This window comes from Macaca thibetana, chromosome 18 (assembly GCF_024542745.1).
Source record: "Macaca thibetana thibetana isolate TM-01 chromosome 18, ASM2454274v1, whole genome shotgun sequence".
Taxonomy (NCBI): Eukaryota; Metazoa; Chordata; class Mammalia; order Primates; family Cercopithecidae; genus Macaca; species Macaca thibetana.
Window position 1 is genome coordinate 25,422,795 of NC_065595.1, and position 21,566 is coordinate 25,444,360.

General features: G+C 38.9%; 1 long non-coding RNA gene across 1 annotated transcript in view; it reads right to left on the reverse strand.

Annotated features, from left to right (window-relative positions):
* Window positions 1-19,599, reverse strand: part of LOC126941373 (uncharacterized) — a 34,644-nt gene extending 15,045 nt beyond the window's left edge. Inside the window, exons 1-2 of the long non-coding RNA XR_007721275.1 lie at window positions 19,569-19,599; window positions 14,561-14,661 (exon numbers count right to left, since the gene is read on the reverse strand). This is a non-coding gene — a long non-coding RNA (uncharacterized LOC126941373). The remainder of the gene's footprint in view (window positions 1-14,560; window positions 14,662-19,568) is intronic.
* Window positions 19,600-21,566: the final 1,967 nt, after the last annotated feature.

Consider the following 21,566-nt stretch of genomic DNA (forward strand, 5'->3'; position numbering starts at 1 on the left):
CTGCTACCTTATATTTTTGCCGGAAACAATCAGTGAAAGTAAGAGCTAAATTAAGAGCAAAGGAAGAAGAGAAATAAAAAGAAGGGGTGGGGGAGAGAGACGATGTCACTCTATTATGTCCAAAGAAGTACTTTAAAACTAGCTAATTTTAATTAAATTCATGAAGAAACTTGTTTTTTATTATATCATAAAGGAAATAAGAAAATACACTTTGCAACTTAAATCTATGTTTCAGAAGGTAATAGGGAAAATTAAGACAAGTAGTAAACAAAGTTTATAGCTAACGTTAAATACAGTCACCCTAAAGAACTGCAGCCGTGAGTACAGATAATTTACTTCCTGAGTACACAAACTGCATTTGCAGTTCTCTTCTCTGATTACGTAAAACGAAACGTAAATTATTTCCATGCTGCTCCACACATCTCTCTCAACCCCTTCCAGTTTGTATTCTAAAACTCTCCACTGAGTTTAAGTGCAGCTAGAGCTCACGCAGAGTTTGCATGCATGCTGGGCTGTAGAAATACTGCACCCATTTCTAACCCTGTAAGGATCAGTTTTCAAGTCAATACATTTTCTCATTCACTACTTGCACCCATCCCTGTACCCAAGATATCTAAGAAAACTGCAAGTTCTCTGTGCCGCACAAATACTTTCTCTTTCTTCTCACTCACTGTTAATTAATTACCATTCTTGGGATGCCCTTCTTTGCTTAAACAGACAAAAATTCAAATCCTCAATCCTGTAACATTTAATGCATTTTATCAAAAAGTTATTGTAAATTTGAGGATTTCTCTCACACTTCCCAGAATGTATACAAATAAAGCATGCATCTAAGCACCATATTTTTATATGTGATCTATGTTATTATGGCCAGATTTATTTATTATTTTAATTTTTTTTTTTTTTGAGACCAAGACTTGTTTTGTCACCCAGGCCCAAGACAGTGGTGCCATCTGGGCTCACTGCAACCTCTGCCTCCCAGACTCAGGAGATTCTCCTGCCTTAGCCTCCTGAGTAGCTGAGACTACCAGTGCATGCCACCATACCCAACTAATTTTTGTATTTTTAGTAGAGATGGGGTTTTGCCATGTTGGCCAGGCTACTCTCAAGTGATTCACCAGCTTCGGCCTCCCAAAGTGCTGGGATTACGGGCATGCCTGACTATGCCAGACCTGAGATTTATTCATTCATCAAACCTTCACTGTGTGACTGACATGGAGCTGGAGATAGTCTAGGCATTTTGGTCATGAACATGAATAAGACTCCAAAGGTGTTCACAGTCCAAGAGGCGGGCACACAAACCAACAACTGTAGAACATTGTTGACATGGCCCACACAGAAATCCACACAGGGTATCGTGGCAGTACCCACTAGAATTATCCTCTGTGAGGATAAAGAAGTTGTCTGTTTTGTGCACTGCTGGTTTTGCAATCTCCTAAAATGAGTGATGACTACTCTCTTCTGGATTGTCCTTATTATGATTCACTCAACCACAAGAGATGGAGGTTTCAGGAAACCAGGGTTAGAAACAGACCAGCTGGTTGGGCTTTACTGACCCCTGTTGCCTACACAACTCAGGGCTCAGTAATACTCACAATGAATCAGGCTGCTCCTGCTTTCTGCCTGAAGGTCAGAGGCTTGATTTTATTGAGGCCTCAGAAAAAGTTTGTTTTACTCGGTAGATGGGGTGGAATAGAAAAGTGTGGGGAAGAGATGGTGAGCGCCTCTGCCTGTAGTGAGGCTTTGCCTGCCTGAGCAGGAGACCATTTCTAGGATTATGGGCAAATTTCTTTCCTCATCAGAAACACTAACAGGCCAGTTTCTATCATTTTCTAAAAAAAAAAAACCACCGTCAAGCAAATTCAATTTAATTTGCAAACAAATAGGATTTATACACAGGAATTTGCAGATTCTACATGTTCTGATTTTTGTACAACTCCAGCATCTTTTCCACAAGAGATTTTTGGTGGAGATGCCAGCAAGTCTTATAATTTTCCCATGATTATCTTATGACATCACTACACTTCCTGGTGCCTGGTGCACTGCAAGGCACCTGGATGCCCAGTAGGTGCATGATGTTGAATGACAGTGCCAAGGCTGACAATACACTGGTATAAGTGATGGGTGCATTAGCAAGAGATTGGGGAATGGTAGAAATTGGCTAGGTGACAAAGAGGGGAGTTTCACGAACATTTCAGGAAGAGGCAGCAGCGTGAGCAAGAGCTCTGAGTTGAGGCAGCATAGACACAGAGGAAATTATAAGTAGTTTCATGGGAGAGGGATGTAGAAGTTGATGAAGGGATAGACAAAGTTAGATTGCAGGAACCATTATGTGTCAGATTCAATTCACTGCAGCAGATATTTATTCTGGGGTCAGACTCCAATTGGTACATATGCATTAGTGGCATCCTGAAGGCCAGGAGGCAAAACATGACAATTGACAGAAATAGGAAGAGTTTCCGCGTGATGAAATGACCAGTTTGTAGCCTGAGGCAGCAGGCTTTTGGAGACAAATTACACATTTTCCTTGGCAATATGATGCCAAGAGGACAAAACTTAGGCCAAGAAATCCACCCTGTTCTCTGGAAGAGTAATGGCTGGAATATTGTTAATTTGGCATCAATTCCAGATTTAAGAATAAGGTCTGAAGTGCAGCTGCTCCATTCTATCATTTAGCTAATGGAAGCTTGAGGATTTGCCAGACATTGTTTCTGGGTCTTACGCAATTTCAGAGCTGCTTCATGTTGATGCTGTGGTCATGGCCTCTAGGAAGACGCCACACCAAAGAAGGGGAGACACAGTCCCAAGTTGTACCTGGGTGAGAAGCTGAACACCTGCTCCGAGGTCAGGTTCTCTGAGAAAGCAGTGGGAAGGACAGAGGTCAAGTTCCTCCCAGGATGCAAAAGCAGTGACTGATAGCTCCCGACAACACACAGGCTTTTTTGTGTTTATTCATTCATCTACTGAGCAGATATTAATTAGGTGCCAAGCATTTTTAAGGTATAGTTCTAGGTTCAGGGCTCAGGGGATGCAGCAGTGAGCAAAACACAAGCAACCTCTGATTCTGTGAGGGGAGGCTGAGAATATACAAATAAATATCAGCTATTTCAGATAGAGGAAAGCTCTGTAAAGAAAACAAAGCAGGATAACAGGATAGAGAATGACCAAGAAAAAAGAAAAGATGCTATTCTACTGGCTTGAACAGTTGTTGAACAGTGTTTCTTTATTATAGAATATAAATGAAAGTGGAAATGAACAGTCTTCACCTCTCTGGGTTGTAAAGGGAATTAAAAGGAATGTGTTTATGAAAGACTTAGCTATCTATCTAAAATGCAATAAGCATCACTACTCAGTTGCTTACATTTTTACTGCCAGTTTTTAATGAGGATGAGGATATTCTAGAGGTTAAGCTCTCCTAACAGTAGTCAGGAGAACTGGCTTCAAAGCCTGCCAAATGTTCTGTGTTTGGATTCTGGTTCTACCCTGAAAACCCATGTAACCTGAGTCAGTTACTTTATCTCTATGAGCTTCTGTTTTCTTACCAATAAAACGGAATAATAATAGTACCTTCTTTGTCAAGTTGTTGGAAGGATTATTGAGATTACACATCAAAAGGGCTTGATTCAGTGACTGGCACAGAATAGATACTCAATATAAGTTACCTGTTAACATGTTAATATTTTTGGAAAATTTTCCTAACATTAAAATCAACCTTCTAGGGTTATAATTGTTTCTGAATAATAATACACGATTTTTTCTCTCTTACCATCACTTGTTGGAGGAGGTAGAGTAGAATGCTGGTTGAGGGTACAAATTGGCAGGGATGCCGTGTGTGTTAGCTACTCAGTTATATAGTTTCTTGAAGGCATCTCTTTTTACTATTTGAAGACAATAATATGATAGGAAAAAAACAGAAGTTGTATTTAGTTAAATTAATTAACCTATTCTGGCTGCAGAAAGTAGATTGTCTCAGCCAGGTGTGGTGTCTCATGCCTGTAATCCCAGCACTCTGGGAGTCCGAGGCAGGTGGATCACGAGGTCAGGAGTCCAAGACCAGCCTGGACTTGGTGAAGATGGTGAAACCCCATCTCTTCTAAAATACAAAGATTAGCCAGGTGTGGTGGCAGGTGCCTGTAATCCCAGCTTCTCAAGAGGCTGAGGCAGAGAATTGCTAGAACACGGAAGGCGGAGATTGCAGTGAGCTGAGATCACGCCACTGCATTCCAGCCTGGGTGACACAGTGAGACTTCATCTCAAAAAAAAAAAAAAAAGGAAGAAAGTAGATTGTCTCTTGCTTTATGTCTCTGTGTCCTCTGCTAGAATGTGAATCCTCATGGCAAAGAATCCTTCTTATTCATGTGTATCTATAATACCTAAGATAGTGCCTGGCAGAGTTATGTGCTTGGAAGATAGGGCTACCTGTGAAAAAATTCACAGAAAAAGACTAAAGACTATCATACTGCATCATAGAATGAAACTAATTCATGACCATGGCAATACCTCCATCCCTTCCTTTGCAGAAGCTTTGTGGGTGGTTTCCTTTTGGGAAAATCAGGCCAAATTCATCTCTACCCTTGGTGCAGCCACTCTGCCTCTACAGCCCCTTCACCAAGGCAGCATGCCATGGTTGCTGAGCTTCTATTTGGAAGGTACATCAAGAGCATCTTTGAAGAGAATGGGCATCCCTGTATTGAATGATGACCTTAGTAACAGGAAAATTTTGATCCCTCTAACTGTTTACTTGAGTCTAAAAACATTTATTTCCTTTAGTGCTTTAGAAAATGAAATTTCAAAGCTAATGTCTGCTCAATTTAATTAAATGCAGGACAGAAATATGAGATGGCCTTTGCCAAATGAACCAAAAAAGGACTGGTGAAGGGAAGAAGAAGAAGAAGAAGGGGGGGAAGAAGAAGAAGAAGAAGAAGAAGAAGAAGAAGAAGGAGAAGGAGAAGGAGAAGGAGAAGGAGAAGGAGAAGGAGAAGGAGAAGGAGAAGGAGAAGGAGAAGGAGAAGGAGAAGGAGAAGGAGAAGGAGAAGGAGAAGGAGAAGGAGAAGGAGAAGGAGAAGGAGAAGGAGAAGGAGAAGGAAGAAGAAGAATAAGGAAGAGGAGGAGGAGGAGAAGGAGGAGGAGGAGGAGAAGAAGAAGAAGAGGAAGAAGAGGAAGAAGAAAAAGAGAAGAAGAAGAGGAAGAAGAAGAGGAAGAAGAGGAAGAGGAAGAAGAAGAAGAGGAGGAGGAGGAGGAGGAAGAAGTAGTATTGGCATAGCAATTGATCTATGGCTTTAAAAACATTCTGAAGATACATTGGATTTGAAAGTGCATGTAGATACAGTCATCAAGTACAAAATGTGTAAAAGGAACACTGAATTAAATTCTGTAGCAAATTGATATTATTCTTCCAGACAGCAAAGGGAAAGTTGTACAAAGAAAGGAAGAAACAGATGAAAGCATGAAGGAGGACATGTAATGCAATATACAAGGTAGGTATAGCCTGATGATTATACCAAGTACATCCCTAATGAAAGCTTGTTAAATAAGTGAATGAATAAGAAGCATGGCTTATAGGATTGATTATGCAAGAGATTCAATATTAAATGTAACATCTTAAGGGTTTATTTAATAATTTATAAAAGAGATTGGGTTTGGAGTAAGGATTTTAACTGTCTTAAGTCAATGTAATTAGTTCAAGGCAAAATGTCTCTTGTTCTCACACTGGATGTCTATTTGAAATTTGGCTGAATATAATGATTAAAACGAAAGATCTCACATTTTGATTCAAATTGCTGTGTGGAACGATAGCAACAATCAACATGGATAAGCCTAGAGGCCAATACAGAATTAAGGATGAGCCACCACAACATTCTCTTTTCTCCAGCAGAGGCAGGAGAGCTCTAATTCCCAGGCTTCATTTGCACATGCTGTTATTCACAGATGAATAAAGTGTGCCACTTTGTTAGTCACCCCCTGGGTCCATAGCACATAAGCACAGACAGGAAATGGTCCAAAAACCATTGGCATCTAACCCATGATACATTATGTTACTAGATATCTGGCATGAAAATTGGCTAAACCTCATCAGGCAGTTGCCAAATGTCATTTAACAAAGCAGTCCCTGTCCAGGACCTCTATGTGACTATACTGATAATATTGTCACTAGAGGTGAAGAGACACAGTCCCTAAAGAAACTCATCATTAGAAATAAACATGGCAGCTCACCAAAAAGCAAAACCAACATGAAGAAATTAAAGAGGAGCTTTTCAGTAAACCAGTGTGTTTGTGTAGGTTGCATGTGTGTGAGTCAACGCGTTCAAATGTGAAAGTCTTTATTCCATTAAGTAATAGAGATGATATATTTTTCTCTTAACTGCCTAAAGTAGTGACTAGGCTTCGTCAACATCATAAATAAAACAAATACTCATTCTTGCTTGTGGTCTTCAGATCACAGTGTCCAAGGCTGCTTGGGTTTTGTCCTTTCTTCTAACGATTTTGGAAAAACTGAGTGAAGATTTCTCCTTAGCCTGGCTTCTTTGTAAGTAGAAATATCCCCTACTACCTTCCAAGCATGAAGTCAAATGTGAGTTTTTAAAGAGAAGTGAAGGAGTTCTTTTGATGAACTTTTTTCTTTACAAAGTCTTTTTAGAGCAATCACACACAGACACACACACACACACACAAAACTATCAGCTCTATCACCATAATACCCCCTTTATATTTCCAACCTTGATTTCTCACTTCAACTCCAAATTTCCAAATTATCATCTAATATTAGGCAATTCAAAATGAAATGTGTCCAATGATGGGCTCATTGTCACTCTACCCTTAGAAATGTTTACCTCACTCCGACTTCTTGTCATGAATGGCACAGATATGAGTCCAGTCACAATCCAGCCAAGACCCTGAGACATTAGACTCTTCAGTATCCTTCAACTTCCACACAAGTTCTGTTAAATACTCATGTTGTTGCAAATTCACCAAATTGTATACATTAAATACGTGCAGCTTTTTGTATATCAATGCTTCAATAAAACTGTTTATGAAAACCAGTTAATGTTGATCTTATCTACAAAAATGACTCTTTTTTCAGTGTCTTCTTAGCCACACTAACTGTTATTGCTTTAGCCAGAAGTCAGCATTTTCTGGGTAGTGGCAAAAAATACACATTGGTCTTTCTTGCTCACCCCATCTTACTGCAATCTAATCCATCCGCCATCCTCGTGCTGCATGGAGCCTTCAAAATACACATCTGTTCATATCTAGCCACTCCTGAAGACCCTCCAGTTTAACAAGAAAGGGACAGAAAGTAAATGAGAAAAACTAGTGTCTTTGCTCCTAGAATTAACATATAAATATAATGCATTTCTAATTTGAACCCAAAAAAGATTTTTTGAATTGAATCAAATGATGCTGATGTTCATAATGGGATAAAAAGGGCTGGAGAAAATGTTGAAAAACAGAGAGGGATATTCTTTATCTAATACTAGAAAGTACTATACATCTGCTATTAAACAACATGGTATAGCAATAGAAAAAAACATCAAAGAAACAGAATTGAGACTAGAAATAGATCAAAGAGTAGTGGTCCCCAACATTTTTGGCACCATGGACTGGTTTTGTGGAAGACAATTTTTTCATGTTGGTTCGGGGTGGTTTGGGGGTGACTCAAATCCATTACATTTACTGTGCACTTTATTTTGATTATTATTACGTTGCACTAGATAATGAAATAATTATACAACCCACCATAATGTAGAATCAGTAGGAGCCCTCAGCTTGTTCTCCCGTAATGGTCCCCTCTGTGGGTGATGGGAGACAGTAACGGATCATCAGGCATTAGATTATCATAAAGTGTACACTTTTAGATCCCTCAAATGCACAGCTCACAACAGGGTTCGTGATCCTATGAGAATCTAATGCCGCTGCCAATCAGACAGGAGGTGGAGCTCAGGCGGTAATGCAAGTTATAGGGAGTGGCTGTAAACACAGACGAGGCTTTGCTCATTCAACCTCCACTCACTTCCTGCTATGTGGCCCTGTTCCTAACAGGCCACAGACCAGTAGAAGTCCATGTCCCAGGTGTTGGCAATTCCTGTCTTAGAACATAGAACTTAGTGTATGATGGCCAGGTGTGGTGGCTCACACATGTAATTCCAGAACTTTGGGAGGCCAAGGTTGGTGGATCACTTAAGGTTGGGAGTTTCAGACCCGTATTGCCAACATGGTAAAACCCAGTCTCTACTAAAAAGACAAAATATTAGCCAGGCATGGTGGTGCACACATGTAATCCCAGTTACTCAGGAGGCTGAGGCAGGAGAATCACTTGAACCCAAGAGGCAGAGGTTGCAGTGAGCCAAGATTGCACAATACAGCCTGGGAGACAGCAAGACTTTATCTCAAGCAAAAAACAAAAAATAAAAGAAGAACTTAGCATATGATAACAGTTTTATTTAAATTCAGCGGAGGAAAAATGTGGTTTATTTAATGGATAGTATTGGTCCAATGGACTGTTTAACTAGAAAAAAAATGAAACCAGACCCCTGGTTTACATTATATAATACAAAAACAAATACCACATGGATTAGAAACTTAATCATGTATATAAAACCTTAAAATCCTGCAAGAATATCTAAGTAATCACATGGGAGACCTTCTTAACCACAACTGGAAACCCTAATCGTGTAAGCAAAAAGATACCAGATAAAGTTAGATCTTTTGTATGGCAAAATATGCTACTAACAAAATCATAGACTTTGAATAAATATTACTATTGCAGAGGATAGAAAAGAGCTCTCAAAAATTAGCAAAAATAAAAAAATAAAAACAAGACGGACAAACAAAAGAGGCTATTTCTAGAAGATCAAATTGAAATGGTAAAGAAATATACTTTTAAAAAGATGTTCTTATGTAATCATCAGATGGCATTTTACACACCGTGGACTGCCCCAGACAGATGTGAGCCATGGAATCAAAGGAAATTATTTTGGAATTTTAAGGATTACCCTATTGGATTTCTGACTTGCATGGGGTCTGTAACTCCTTTCTTTTGGCCAATTTATCCTATTTGGAATGGGTGTATTTATCCAATGGCTGTACCTCTGTTGTATTTTGGAAGTAACTAACTTGCTTTGATTACACAGGCTCATAGACAGAAGAGACTTGCCTTGTCTCAGATGAGACTATGGACTGTGGACTTTTGAGTTAATGCTGCAATGAGTTAAGACTTTGGGGGACTTTTGGGAAGGCATGATTGGTTTTGGAACGTGAGAAGGACATGAGATTTGGGAGGGGCTGGGGTGGAATGATATGGTTTGGCTCTGTGTCCCCACCAAACCTCACCTCGAATTGTAATCCCCATAATCCCTACATATCAAAGGGAGGACCAGGTGGAGTCAATTGGATCATGGGTGCAGTTTCCCCATGCTGTCCTCATGATAGTGAATGAGTTCTCATGAGATGTGATTGTTTTATAAGTGTCTGTCATTTCCCCTGTTGGACTCACCTTGTCCTGGTGCCCTGTGACAAAGGTGCCTGCTTCTCCTTTACCTTCCACCATGATTGTAAGTTTTCTGAGGCCTCCCCAGCAATACAGAACTGTGAGTCAATTAAACCTCTTTCCTTGATAAATTACCCAGTCTTAGCTATTTGTTCATGGCAGTGTGAGAATAGACAATAAATCCTGAGAAAAACATGAGAGGTTGCTGACACTGATTACCTTGAGAAAGTAGTTTAGTAATGACAATGAAGAGGCAAAGGTGGAATCAAATAAGGAAAGCCTGCATATGACCACTTTTAGTCATATGAAAATTATATATCTATACATAAAGAGGAGGAAAAAAAGTTGCAAGTTACCAATGGCTCTTCAGTACCTTTGAACAATGATTTTTTTAAAATTAAAATTTGTTTGACATTCAATACCTTTCACAATGCAGCCATTGCTACATATTGCTACTTCCAGCCACAAGCCACATATCGCTACATTTTACAAACATCTTTGTGCTTTATCCATAGGAACATTTTTGTGTTCCCATAACACAGCCCATTATCTAATCCCCTCTTTTGGATTTGCTGTTATATCTGAAAAGATTCCCTTTTTAATTACCTAATAAATTTCTACTCATCCCACAAATGCGAGCCCAAGTTTTACCTCCTCCAGGTATCCACCCACTCTCCCCGTATCTTCCTTGTCTCTCCTCTGCATTGGCCCCTACTAGACAGTACTGTAATTATTGCTGTCCCCATCTTTCCTCTCCAAGTCTCTATTAGCTGGGATTCTTGGAAGAAGAGACTCTCTCTTATTTATTACTATATCCCTGATCATTATTTAATTTTCCCACTACCTCCCCCAACACAAGCATTCCCCGAGATGATTCTAGGTAACTTTACGGAACAAACATCCCTTTACAATCTGATTACTTGCTGGAGATAGGTTGATCTTATTGAGTCCACACAATAAGCAGAACTCAAGTCACACAATTATAGCAACATTCCATGTGTCAAGGGTGGCATTTATGCTTATTTTGTGTAAATTGTGGGAAACAGGCAAAATAATCAAGGTTTGACTTCAGCTGGTTGTGGACAGACCACATGGAATGAAATCAGTATATATTAAATAAGATAAACATTGAAGATAAACAACATCATTGACTTCATACTATTATTCATGGTCATCATCTAAGCACAAAAGTGAAGTGATTTTCTAATTGTGTTTATGAACACCTTGATACGAAGAGTCCTTTCCTACATTATTTTTAGTTGTATCTTGCTTTTCAAAAAGAGTCACTAATTAATCACCATCTACTCTGGTATCTCAAAAATACAGAGTTGAATAACTATGGCAATTAAATACCCTCATGACCATTACCCTACCTGAGAACTATACTATGACCTTTAGCCATTTTAGTTAAAAGAGCTGTATAACTCCTGAAAAATCAATACTGCCCACCACACATTGGCATGAGCTACTGGGTAAACAGTTGTGTGTGGAGTTATTTGCCTTTCCATGTTATTTGCCCAAGCAAAAACCTGTTTTAGGAGTATTAGAGCAAACATTTAGGAGGGCAAATGGAGAAGGTATTTGGGTGTTTCATTCTTGTAAGCAATCTGTTAAAAATGCAAGATAAAAGAAAGGAAAATCTTTGGTTCCTAGGGTGGGAAAATCTGTAATTGACTAAAATTTCCCTACCTTCCTCCCTATGTGTTTAGAACTCAAATTTGTGGTCACTCACAACTTAGTGAATTGGATGGTCCTCGAAAGTTCCTGGTCAGCTTTGGCCAAATGCCTGCATTCTTGTCATTTGGCACAATTTAAGGAGGAGCCAAAACTGAACCAGTCATAATCTTCCACAAGGCTCCATTAGAAAAGTCACATTACAATGCATTAGCGATGACTAAGCTCCATACATCACATTAAAAATTCCCTAGGCAGCCATTGTTTCCTCACTTCAGAATGAAAATGACATTTCACAACTAACAACCTGAGTTTATTATCTCTAGAGAACCAGCACAGAAACTACCAGAGGGGATATGCAACATCAGCCAGTCATTTTCAGGAGTTCCTCACCATAGATTACTAATATTTCATTCACTACGCCTATGTCTTTAGGCATATTTCACGGATTTGTATGCAGAGGTAAAGCCCGACTAAAATGTAAAGAATCTGCATTGCAGAAACATAAACATTAGATCTAGGAGGTATTTTAGCACTTATTTAATCTAATCTCTTCATTATATAAATGGGAAAACACACCAAAACAAAACAAAAACCAAACCAAACAAAAAGGAGATGTGGAGACGTTCAACGATCTGCTCAAATTTTAAGGCAATTGAAGGCAAAGACAGAAATGAAACCCAGGTCTCCCAAATCCTAACCTGATTCTCTTTGCATATGCCTGCCTGCTTCTACTCAACTGCAAAACAACCTCTTTAGCTTCAATTTACAGGGCCATCACTGTCCTTTCACTCATCCATAATGACTCCATTTACTGTGTTTCCTGTTGACTTTGCTTTATATTTATTTCTATTATTTCCTGCTTTGATTATTTCTGGAGGGTCTACCATGAAGATGATGAAGTAGTAAGATGGAAGAAAGTCATATGTTATTCCGTATAACAATTACAAATCTCAGACTGAACTCCAGGAATTCTCAGGCAATTCTGGACGTGTGATTGTTGCCCATTCATTCTAAAAATGTGTCTTCACCAAAAAGTTGGTGTTTTAAAAATAAGTTTGGAAAACTATAATTTCATCTAGAAGAAATTAATGTCCTGCTGTAAATACATTGGTTTAACTTTAACTCAGAATTTCTCAAATATATTTGAATATGGAAACTCTTCTTGTGTGTACCTAAGTTTCTGAAACAACTAACCTTCCACAAAACAAACATTAGTAAGTTGCTTTATCACAGTGAGCAATGGGGTGTGGGCCAATATCTCCTCCTTCAATACTTTGTTTTACTAAAAAGAATTTACAAAATGTTTCCTGTAGGCAGCTCATTGTGTGGTTGAAGTGGGTATGGGGAAAGGAAAGGAAGAAGGAGATATAAGAAGTTAAAAATGACTCTGGATTTCTTGAGTTTATAATTGTATTGGGTATAAACAAGACATGCAACAAGTAAGCAAAACCCTAAGGCAGTAAATAATTCAGTGTCCAGTATCTCCATAAGGTACAGATGAAGGCACTGGGATTTTTCATTTGAACTTAACTGGAACAAAGCATATTTTAAATTAGATCCTGAAGGACATACAGAAATGAAAGTGCCTGGCACAAGGTTGACCAATGCATATTTGCTTAACAAATGAAGGACATTCTGGGTTAGGGAACAGCACGAACAATATCTTGAAGTCAAATGGAATGAAACATGTTATTCATGGGAATGTAGAACCTAGGGTGTCTGGGACAGGAGTGAGGGTGAGCATTGGCTCCAGGGGATGGGAAATTAAGATCAGAGAGGGGCCGGGCACAGTGGCTCACATCTGTGATCCCAGCATTTTGGGAGACTGAGGCAGCAGGATCATTTGAAGTCAGGAGCAAAATAAAGATTGAAGTGGAGGAATTTAAGCAGAATGTAAAAATCGTTATGCTAATGAGAACTCCAGAATCTTCCCAAAATCATTTTTTTTTTTATTTTTATTTTTTGGGTTTTTGTTTTGTTTTGTTTTGTTTTGCTTTGTTTTTCCTTTTCCTCCCTAGCATCTTACAACCTGCCTGGGCATGAAATAGGAATTTTAAAAATGTTAGTTAATTAAAATAACAAATGAGCACGAAGAAAAGAAGCACAGTGGAGAAGAACTGGAGAATTTCTGTTTGGGAAGTAAAATGACACAAGCAATCTTCTTCAAAAACATTTCTGGTTGGTGATGTCTGATGGGAGTTGAATTGTGAGATGCTACAGACAGCATGCAGCAGTTAGAAGACAAAGTTTGGAGTTTAGGACAAACACCTTCCCTGGAGTAGATAAATTTGAAATGCATTTTGAAAGAAGAATCAATAAGCCCGAGGAACAATGAAATAAAAGGGACAATGGAAAAACAGCATCCAAGTTTAGACTTAAGATAGTGGTAGGGTCAGTCACAGAGAAAGGAAAATTCTAAGAGGGAATAGGATTCGTAGAGGGATTCTATGTTGGGAAATAATGACAAATATCCAAAGGGAGATGTTCTGTCACCTAATGGTGGCGTAGGGAAGGCACAACTACTCAAATAGCTACTCTCACATCTTAGCCTATTTCCCAAATGATATATGGATATGATTATTATCATCCCCATTGTGCAGACGAGAAAAGTGAGTGGCAGAGATATCAGATGTTTGCTTTAAAATACACTCACTCAACAGGGAGTATGGCTAAGACTTTAATTCCTACAATATTTACAATATTGCATTTCAGGAGATACAGAATTGAATTACAAAGTCTGGTCAGAGACAGAGTATTGAAATTTACCCATATGCATATGAGAGTTGAAGTAGCAAAATAATGCTTATTCCTTGAGCATTTAACCAAGTTTGATGGGTGTTCATTAGGTGTCTGGTCTGTGCTTGGCTCTGTGGCAAAATGAGGCAATGCAAAGATGGTAAACACAGGGTCAATGACATCTAGGGAAAGCTAGGAGGAAGAAAGAGGAATCCATAAACAAACTGCAGTAATAAAAATCAAGAACTACTGCTTCATAAGTATCTACTACAGGCAAGACAGAGAATAGTCTCCTGAAAAGAAATGTGTGCATGAGAAAGAACAACGTTCAGACATCAGAGCTGGCAGAGAGATGACTTGATTAGAGGTGACAAATGTCACAGATAACCAGGGAAAGAGAACTTATAAAGTTTCCCCTTCTCAATACTTAACACAAACCAAGAGTTGAAAACCAGGCTCCATCATACCTCTCATTCATCCAATTTGCCAGTTTCTACCGAGACCAGACACTTGCTGGAGTCTTGAATTGAGTGTGGGACTTTAGTACTTAAAATGGATATGCCCAGAGGAGAAGAAACAAATAAGGCACAGGGATTTAAGGATAAAAGCCTGAGTCATAAAGTTTTTCAAATACATTCAAATGGCAGAGACTCTTCCTACCTGTTTCTCTCTCCTTCGAACAGAACTGGAGGAATCCACTACACATAGTACCATAGGCAGAATATTTCGGCCTGTATTTCCAGGCTTCTCTCCCACTAAACCTGGACACAGTACACACATGTTACATCCATGATCTCATTTGCTGTCCCTGGAGCAGGTACTGATAATCACCGCCTACCAAAATCATGCATCCCATCATAGCTTTGCTCAAATACCACCTCCCCCATGAAGCCTTCCCTGAACAACTTGGCCTGAAATGGCCTCTCCCTTCCTGGGCTCTATGGCAATTTATGGTTTTGGAAGGCGCTTGTCCCTCATTGGTCTGTTTCGTGACTTCTCATAAATAAATAAATACAGACATATACATAAAATGATGAATTTATTAAAATACATTAAAATATTTCAAACACTAAAAATACCAGCACAGTATGTGAACCATAATACTCTCACTTTAGATTGCTTTCCCTTGCCCTCCCTTACTGCTTTTTGTCTATATTATTTACTTACTCTTTGAAGTTTTAAGTTTTCTGAAAGTTTTCCTTGCCTTCAGAAAACTTAAAACTTTAAGCGTTGTTTTATAAAAGCCTAATATTCATCAAAGCCTTGAGCTTAGAGACTCAATAAATATTTGATGAATGAATGAATGCATTAAGTAAAAATAAATTTAAAGTAAAATACATATCTTTAATTTGCACATTTATTCCTTTATGCCTGGGTACACTCACTGTGATACACGCTGAACCCCCCCAGGTGTGAGGGATATAGGTACAAGCAAAACAGTAAAAAATCCCTGCCCACAGAGCCTGCAAACTGGAGGAAGGAGCTACAATATGCAAATGGAGGAGTAAAATATTTGTCAGAGTGGTAGGTGCTGGGAAGAATAATAAACAGGGAAGACAGATAAGGAGTGGGGCCTCCTTATCTGTATATGGGGAGGAGGAAGGTATGTGATTTTTCAAGATCACCAGGGAAGACCTCAGAGACAAGTAATCTTTCAGAGTGTTAAAGATGTTACTGAGAAAGCCTAGCACACATCTGAAGGAAAGATACTCCCAAGAGAGGAAATAGCAAGTGTCAAGGCTCAAGTCAGGATTGTGCTTTGGATGGTCTAACTTATTGCAAAGTACACAATGTAGCAGAATGAACAAGGGCTGGAGTAGAAGGAAATAAAGTTAGACTATTGGGGAGTGTATTCATTTCCCAGGGCTGCCGTAGAAAATTACAACCAACTGGATGGTTTAAAACTACAGAATTTCCCGGCCAACATGGTGAAACCCTGTCTCTACTAAAAATACAAAAATTAGCCAGGCGTGGTGGCACAATTCTATAATCCCAGCTACTCAGGAGGCTGAGGCAGGATAATCACATGCACTCAGGAGGTGGAGGTAGCAGTGAGCCGAGATGGTGCCACTGCACTCCAGCCTGGGCAACAGAGCAAGACTCCATCTCAAAAACAAAACTACAGAATTATCAGAAGTGTGAAATCAAGAGGTCAACGGGGGGATTCTTGAGGAAGTTCACAGGGAGAATCTATCTCATGCTGCCAATCTTTGTTGTTCCTTGGCTTGTAGATACGTTACTCCAATCTCTGCCTCCATCTTCACATCTCCTTCTTGGCTGTGTTTCTGTATGTTCTCCTTTTCTGTCTCTTACAAGGAGATTGCCACTGGATTTAGAGCCCATCCTAATCCATTAGGATCTCATCTCAATTCTTACCCTAATTATATCGGTAAAGACTTAATCCCAAATAAAGTCACATTAGGAGACTCTGGGTGGGCATGGATTTTGGAGTGATGCTAATCAATCCACTACAGGGAATAAGGGTGAAGCAGCCAGAGCAGTTAAGAGACCATTCAGATGTCAATAATCCATCAGAGGCATCGTCTGGTGACACAGAAGTGCTTCTATTTCAGATTTTCAAATAGAGCCAATGAGATTTATTAACACATTGGATTATTTCCTCTTGAGTTTTTCTTCTTCACCACTTTAGAAATAAGAGAAGCATTGGTTTTTGGAAGAGAAAGGGCTATGTGGTAGCCCAGTGATTGTTATTGCCTACTTGAGTCGGCTGTGAACAGAGGATAAACTGAGATGAAGGTTTATAACCGTTGTATGTTAGCAGGGAAGTAGGGTACCTTTCCAGTTTTACTGTTTGGTATTTCTTATTAAAAATACCCATAGCGTAATACATTTTGCTGCAATTCAAATAGAGCAAAGTTTTGAAGATAAATTGTTCTGAAGATAGGAAATGCATTTATGTGGCAGAGATGAATAAATGTGTTGAATTTCTCATGCAAACTTTAGTACTGTAACAACTCTATATTTTGATTCACTCTATCTATTTGAGTGAAAATATTTCTTTTTAGGGCAGGAAACTGATCTCACCTATCTAAAAGCAAAGCAAAGACTTACATCTTAAAGAGTTTAAGGAGTTGAGCTCAGCCTGAAAAACGACGATGTTGCTAGGTATGAACTTCTGAGTTCTCTGGTGTCAATTTAAGCTGAAATCTTGATTTACTTCCCACGTTATAACTTCTGGGAGACAAGGCATGCAGGGAGAATGAAGGAAATGAAACACTATAAATTATCCCATTTATGATATCAGATTCTCAAGCAAATATCTTGATATTCAGTACAAAAAAAAAAGAATACCTCTCTCTTAACAGCTGTCTCTCCATAGACCTTTCCCATTGATTCAACAATGATCTCTTCCTATATATGATCCAAAGAATATTCTCCTATTTCCTAAGAGTAGTATTCAAAGACCTTCCATCTAGCTGTAATGCTTTCTCTACCTTCCACAGTTACTAACACAATGCCCTAAACATAAGGGCTCAGGTAAGCATTAAGTATGTTGAATGGAACGAATGAGAAGTTACTGAATTATTTTTTTTAATTACAGTGAAGGCAGCGTCTGTATCAAATGACCAGGGAATTGACAACAATCTTAATTGTCATACCTCTACCTTGAAATTGAATTAAAAAACACTTGATTGTTATCTAACAGAGGGAAACACATTGTCTAGAAAATACAGGCTTAAAAAAACCTAGGTTACAAAGTACAACATTGATCTTATACCTAACACTCAAGAGCTGAGATCACGCCACTGCACTCCAGCCTTGGCAACAAGAGTGAAACTCCGTCTCAAAAAAAGAAAAGCAAGTATTGTAGAGGCATGTCAGATAATTCACTAATAAAAACATTTCTAGATTTTGTGAATTTTTTTGTATTTGTCAATTTTTAAAAGAATTTGTAATTTATGGGATTTTTGTCATTTTGAAAGATTATTTTCATACCTAATCAAAACAGTTACTATTAATAGGTTGAAGTCTTTGCTGGTTGTTTTTTATTTCAAACATGGCTGTGACAAAGGACAGATTTTGGTGGCACTGGTATTAGCTTTCTATGTAACATTCAGCTTCCCCTTGTGCAATAGTTTAATAAGATCATTGCCCACTGATAACAGGATGATTTTCCTACATATTCATTTGGCTGATGGAACTCTGATGGCTGTGCTAAAACAGGGGCATTTGCTATTATTGATTTTTCCTTCCAGGAATTCAAACTAAATGTTAATACAGACGGAGATCTGGTGTCAGATGAGGCATCAGATGAGGCATTTGCACAATAAAACTACTGCAAAGTAGTGATCTGATGCGGATCATACTGTTGGCCTGTTTTATCTGACTTCTCCTTAGCTCTGAAAAGGGTGAAATGCCAAAGCGCCTGGAAGGGGAAATCACCAACTTGTAATGTATCATGGTCTTTAATTGTGAGGATTACATTGTCATTATCATATAGGGGAAGAATTCTGGAGAATCTCCCTTAAACCTGATGCCACAGAGAAACTATTTTTGAATCCCAAATCCTTTTCAGGTGAAAGTTTTAAGTTATTTATTCATTTATTTAATTTTTTGAGATAGAGTCTTGCTCTGTTGCCCAGGTTGGAGTGCACTGGTGTGATCTCGGCTCACTGCAACCTCTGCTTCCCGGGTCCAAGTGATTCTCCTGCCTCAGCCTCCCAAGCATCTGGGACTACAGGTGCACACCACCACACCTGGCTAATTTTTGTATCTCTAGTAGAGACGGAGTTTCACCGTGTTGGCCAGGCTGGTCTCGAACTCCTGACCTCAGGTGATCCGCCTGCCTCGGCCCCCCAAAGTGCTGGGTTTACATGTGTGAGCCACCATGCCCAGCCTTAAGTGATATGTTTAAAAATGCAAGTAAGCAAGCGTTTACAAAGTGCCAACAGAGCAATATGCTGTGTACTGAAAATGTCCTATTCTCAACCTTTTTCTTTCACAGAAGAGTCAATAAATCAGCATCCTAATAGCAATAATGTCAGGGATGCAGGAGCCCAGGAGAGTCAGAGTTGACACTATTTTAAAGTCAACTCTATCTCAAAACTAGTAAGGCACATTTATTGCCAGTCACATGGTCATAAGATATTTACTACTCAGGAAACAATATAAAGATACCTACAAGGACAAACTCCTACAACAACAGAAAGTCCAGATGTCTCAATACTCATAACAATATATGCTTTCAGGATAATTATAGTTATGCTTTGATGCATTTACACATTAAAATGTCAGGAATAGTTTTCTTTAAATCAATAAAATGATAAGTTTTGTCATGCTGTCAGCCCACCTACACACAGGCATAGCTTAAGCTTAGTTTACCTTTACATAGACAAGATCCCTATATAAGAAAAACTAGAAACAAAGACGGTGCGTTCCTCCACTTGCTGTCTGAGGACACCCTATTCTGTAATGGAGGAGCTTTCAATAAAGCTCAATTTCTTCTCACTGTACTTTGCAATTTGCCTTGAATTCCTTTCTGCACTAGATCCAAGAACCTTCTCTTGGGGTCTAGATCAAGACTCCTTTTTCTGCTAACAATAACTTATATTCATATAGCTAATATTATTAGTCCATTCTCACACTGCTATAAAGATACTACCTGAGACTGGGAAATTTGTAAAAGAAAGAGATTTAATTGACTCACAGTTTGCCATGGCTGGGGAGGTCTCAGGAAACTTACAATTATGGTAGAAGGTGAAGGGGAAGAAAAAACCTTCTTCACATGGTGGCAGGAGAGAGAACAAGAGAGGAACAAACAATTATAAAACCAACAGATCTCATGAGAATTCGTTCACTATCCCGAGAACAGCATGGGGGAAACTGCCCCCATGATCCAATCACCTCCCACCAGGTCTCTCCCTCAACACCTGGAGATTACAATTCAAGATGCGATTTAGGTGGGGACACAGAGCCAAACCATATCATTAATGCAATTTATAAAGCATTTTTTTAAACAAGTGTACACATTCAAAAAGAACAGTCCTGTTTAACCCTCATTATGTAAACAGGGCACCATTTTCTTAGTCTAATCTCTCTAAGTGGAAGTAGAGAATCCATAAACAGTTGGGTCTGCTGGTACAAATATTTATTCTAAACACCAAGTGTGTGAGTGTGTATGGCTCCAGTGGGCTGGAAATTAACTTAGTATTTTATGAAATAGCGAAACTATTGGGTGTGATAAGTGACATAAATTATGCGTTGAGATAATTTATGTGCAAATTACCAAGCAATTAACGTACACAGATATCTTTCTTATTTCTTCTGTTGTTCATTACATTGGACGTACCTGTAAAAGCTTATAGACATGTTTTTGTTTTAGGGAAAAATCTAGGTGAAGAAGAAAACAAATAATAAAATAAAAAATAAATAATGCATAGAACTGCACTGCCACTTGATTTACACAAGATCAGGCTACATTATTGTGGCTGCCATTAAAAAGAAAAATCACCATTTTTTTCTGTGGGCTTAATACAATCTGTTTACCACTGAGATGGGTACATTAGATGTGTTATCTGATTTTACCCTCACAGCAAACTTATGTACAGATGAAGAAATACAAAGTAGAGGAATTAGAATAACTTGCCCAAGGCCAAACAATGATTAACTAGTTAAGCCTGCAGGTTCAACGAGGTACTAGAATACAAGGCATGGAAGAAAAATGGTCCATGAATATGCTGCTGGTTTCTCACTCAACCTCACTTCTGAGTTTTGTAGGGGCATTGCCACATTCCAATGACTTCCTAAGTTCATTGTGTCCAAAATTAAACTCAGAGTTTTTAAAATGATCCCTTTAATCTTGTGACCCCCAAATCTATTTAATATTTCACATGCCTAGACTCCCACATTCAAATTTCTAATTACCTGTGATAGCTCTTCCAAGGTGACACAGGCACCTCAAATCAATGTTAAGCAAATTGATCATTTTCTTCATGCCTGCCTCACCTCCAAAATTCTCAGTCACTAGCACTGCCCTCCATCTAGTCACCCAAGCTAGAACTTGGGGTGTCCTTTCTGACTTTCCCCCTCTATATCACTTCCCCTATCAGTCAGTCACCTCCTTTATATCTCTCTGGAGATAGATGCAACAAGTAGACAGCCAAGTGGACAGCTTGGAAAAAGAGACAGACTCCCCAAGGCAGGCAACTATAAATATGCGCTGGTGGAACTCCTCCATGGTGGGATCAATGTCCTGTAGAATGCCTGCCACAGCAGCATCTCTGCTCTGCTGATAAGGGACTTTCATAGACCTCCTGGCTGCTGGGAGGAACAGAGAAACTTCTAGGTTGCCTACTGCTCCAGTCAATTGCCTACCTGCCACAGGTAACTTTAAATGTTAAAAATAACAAATAAACCCCAAACAGAAAACCTTTCTTGCTGCTTTCTTAGGACTTTGCTATTTCACTCCTCAATGCCCCCACCATGTGAATACACTCTCCCACACATTCCCTATTTTATTCAATTTCTTCGCAGCTACTCTGATTTGGTAAAGCAGGTGTTTTCTTACTTTACAGCAATGATTCTCAATCTTGTTTGCACATGAGAATCACCTGGTGGTTATTTTTAAAATTTATGAGACCTTGGGCCCCACCCCAGAGCAATTAACTCATAATCTTTGAGGCGTGTATTATTTCATCAGTCTTTA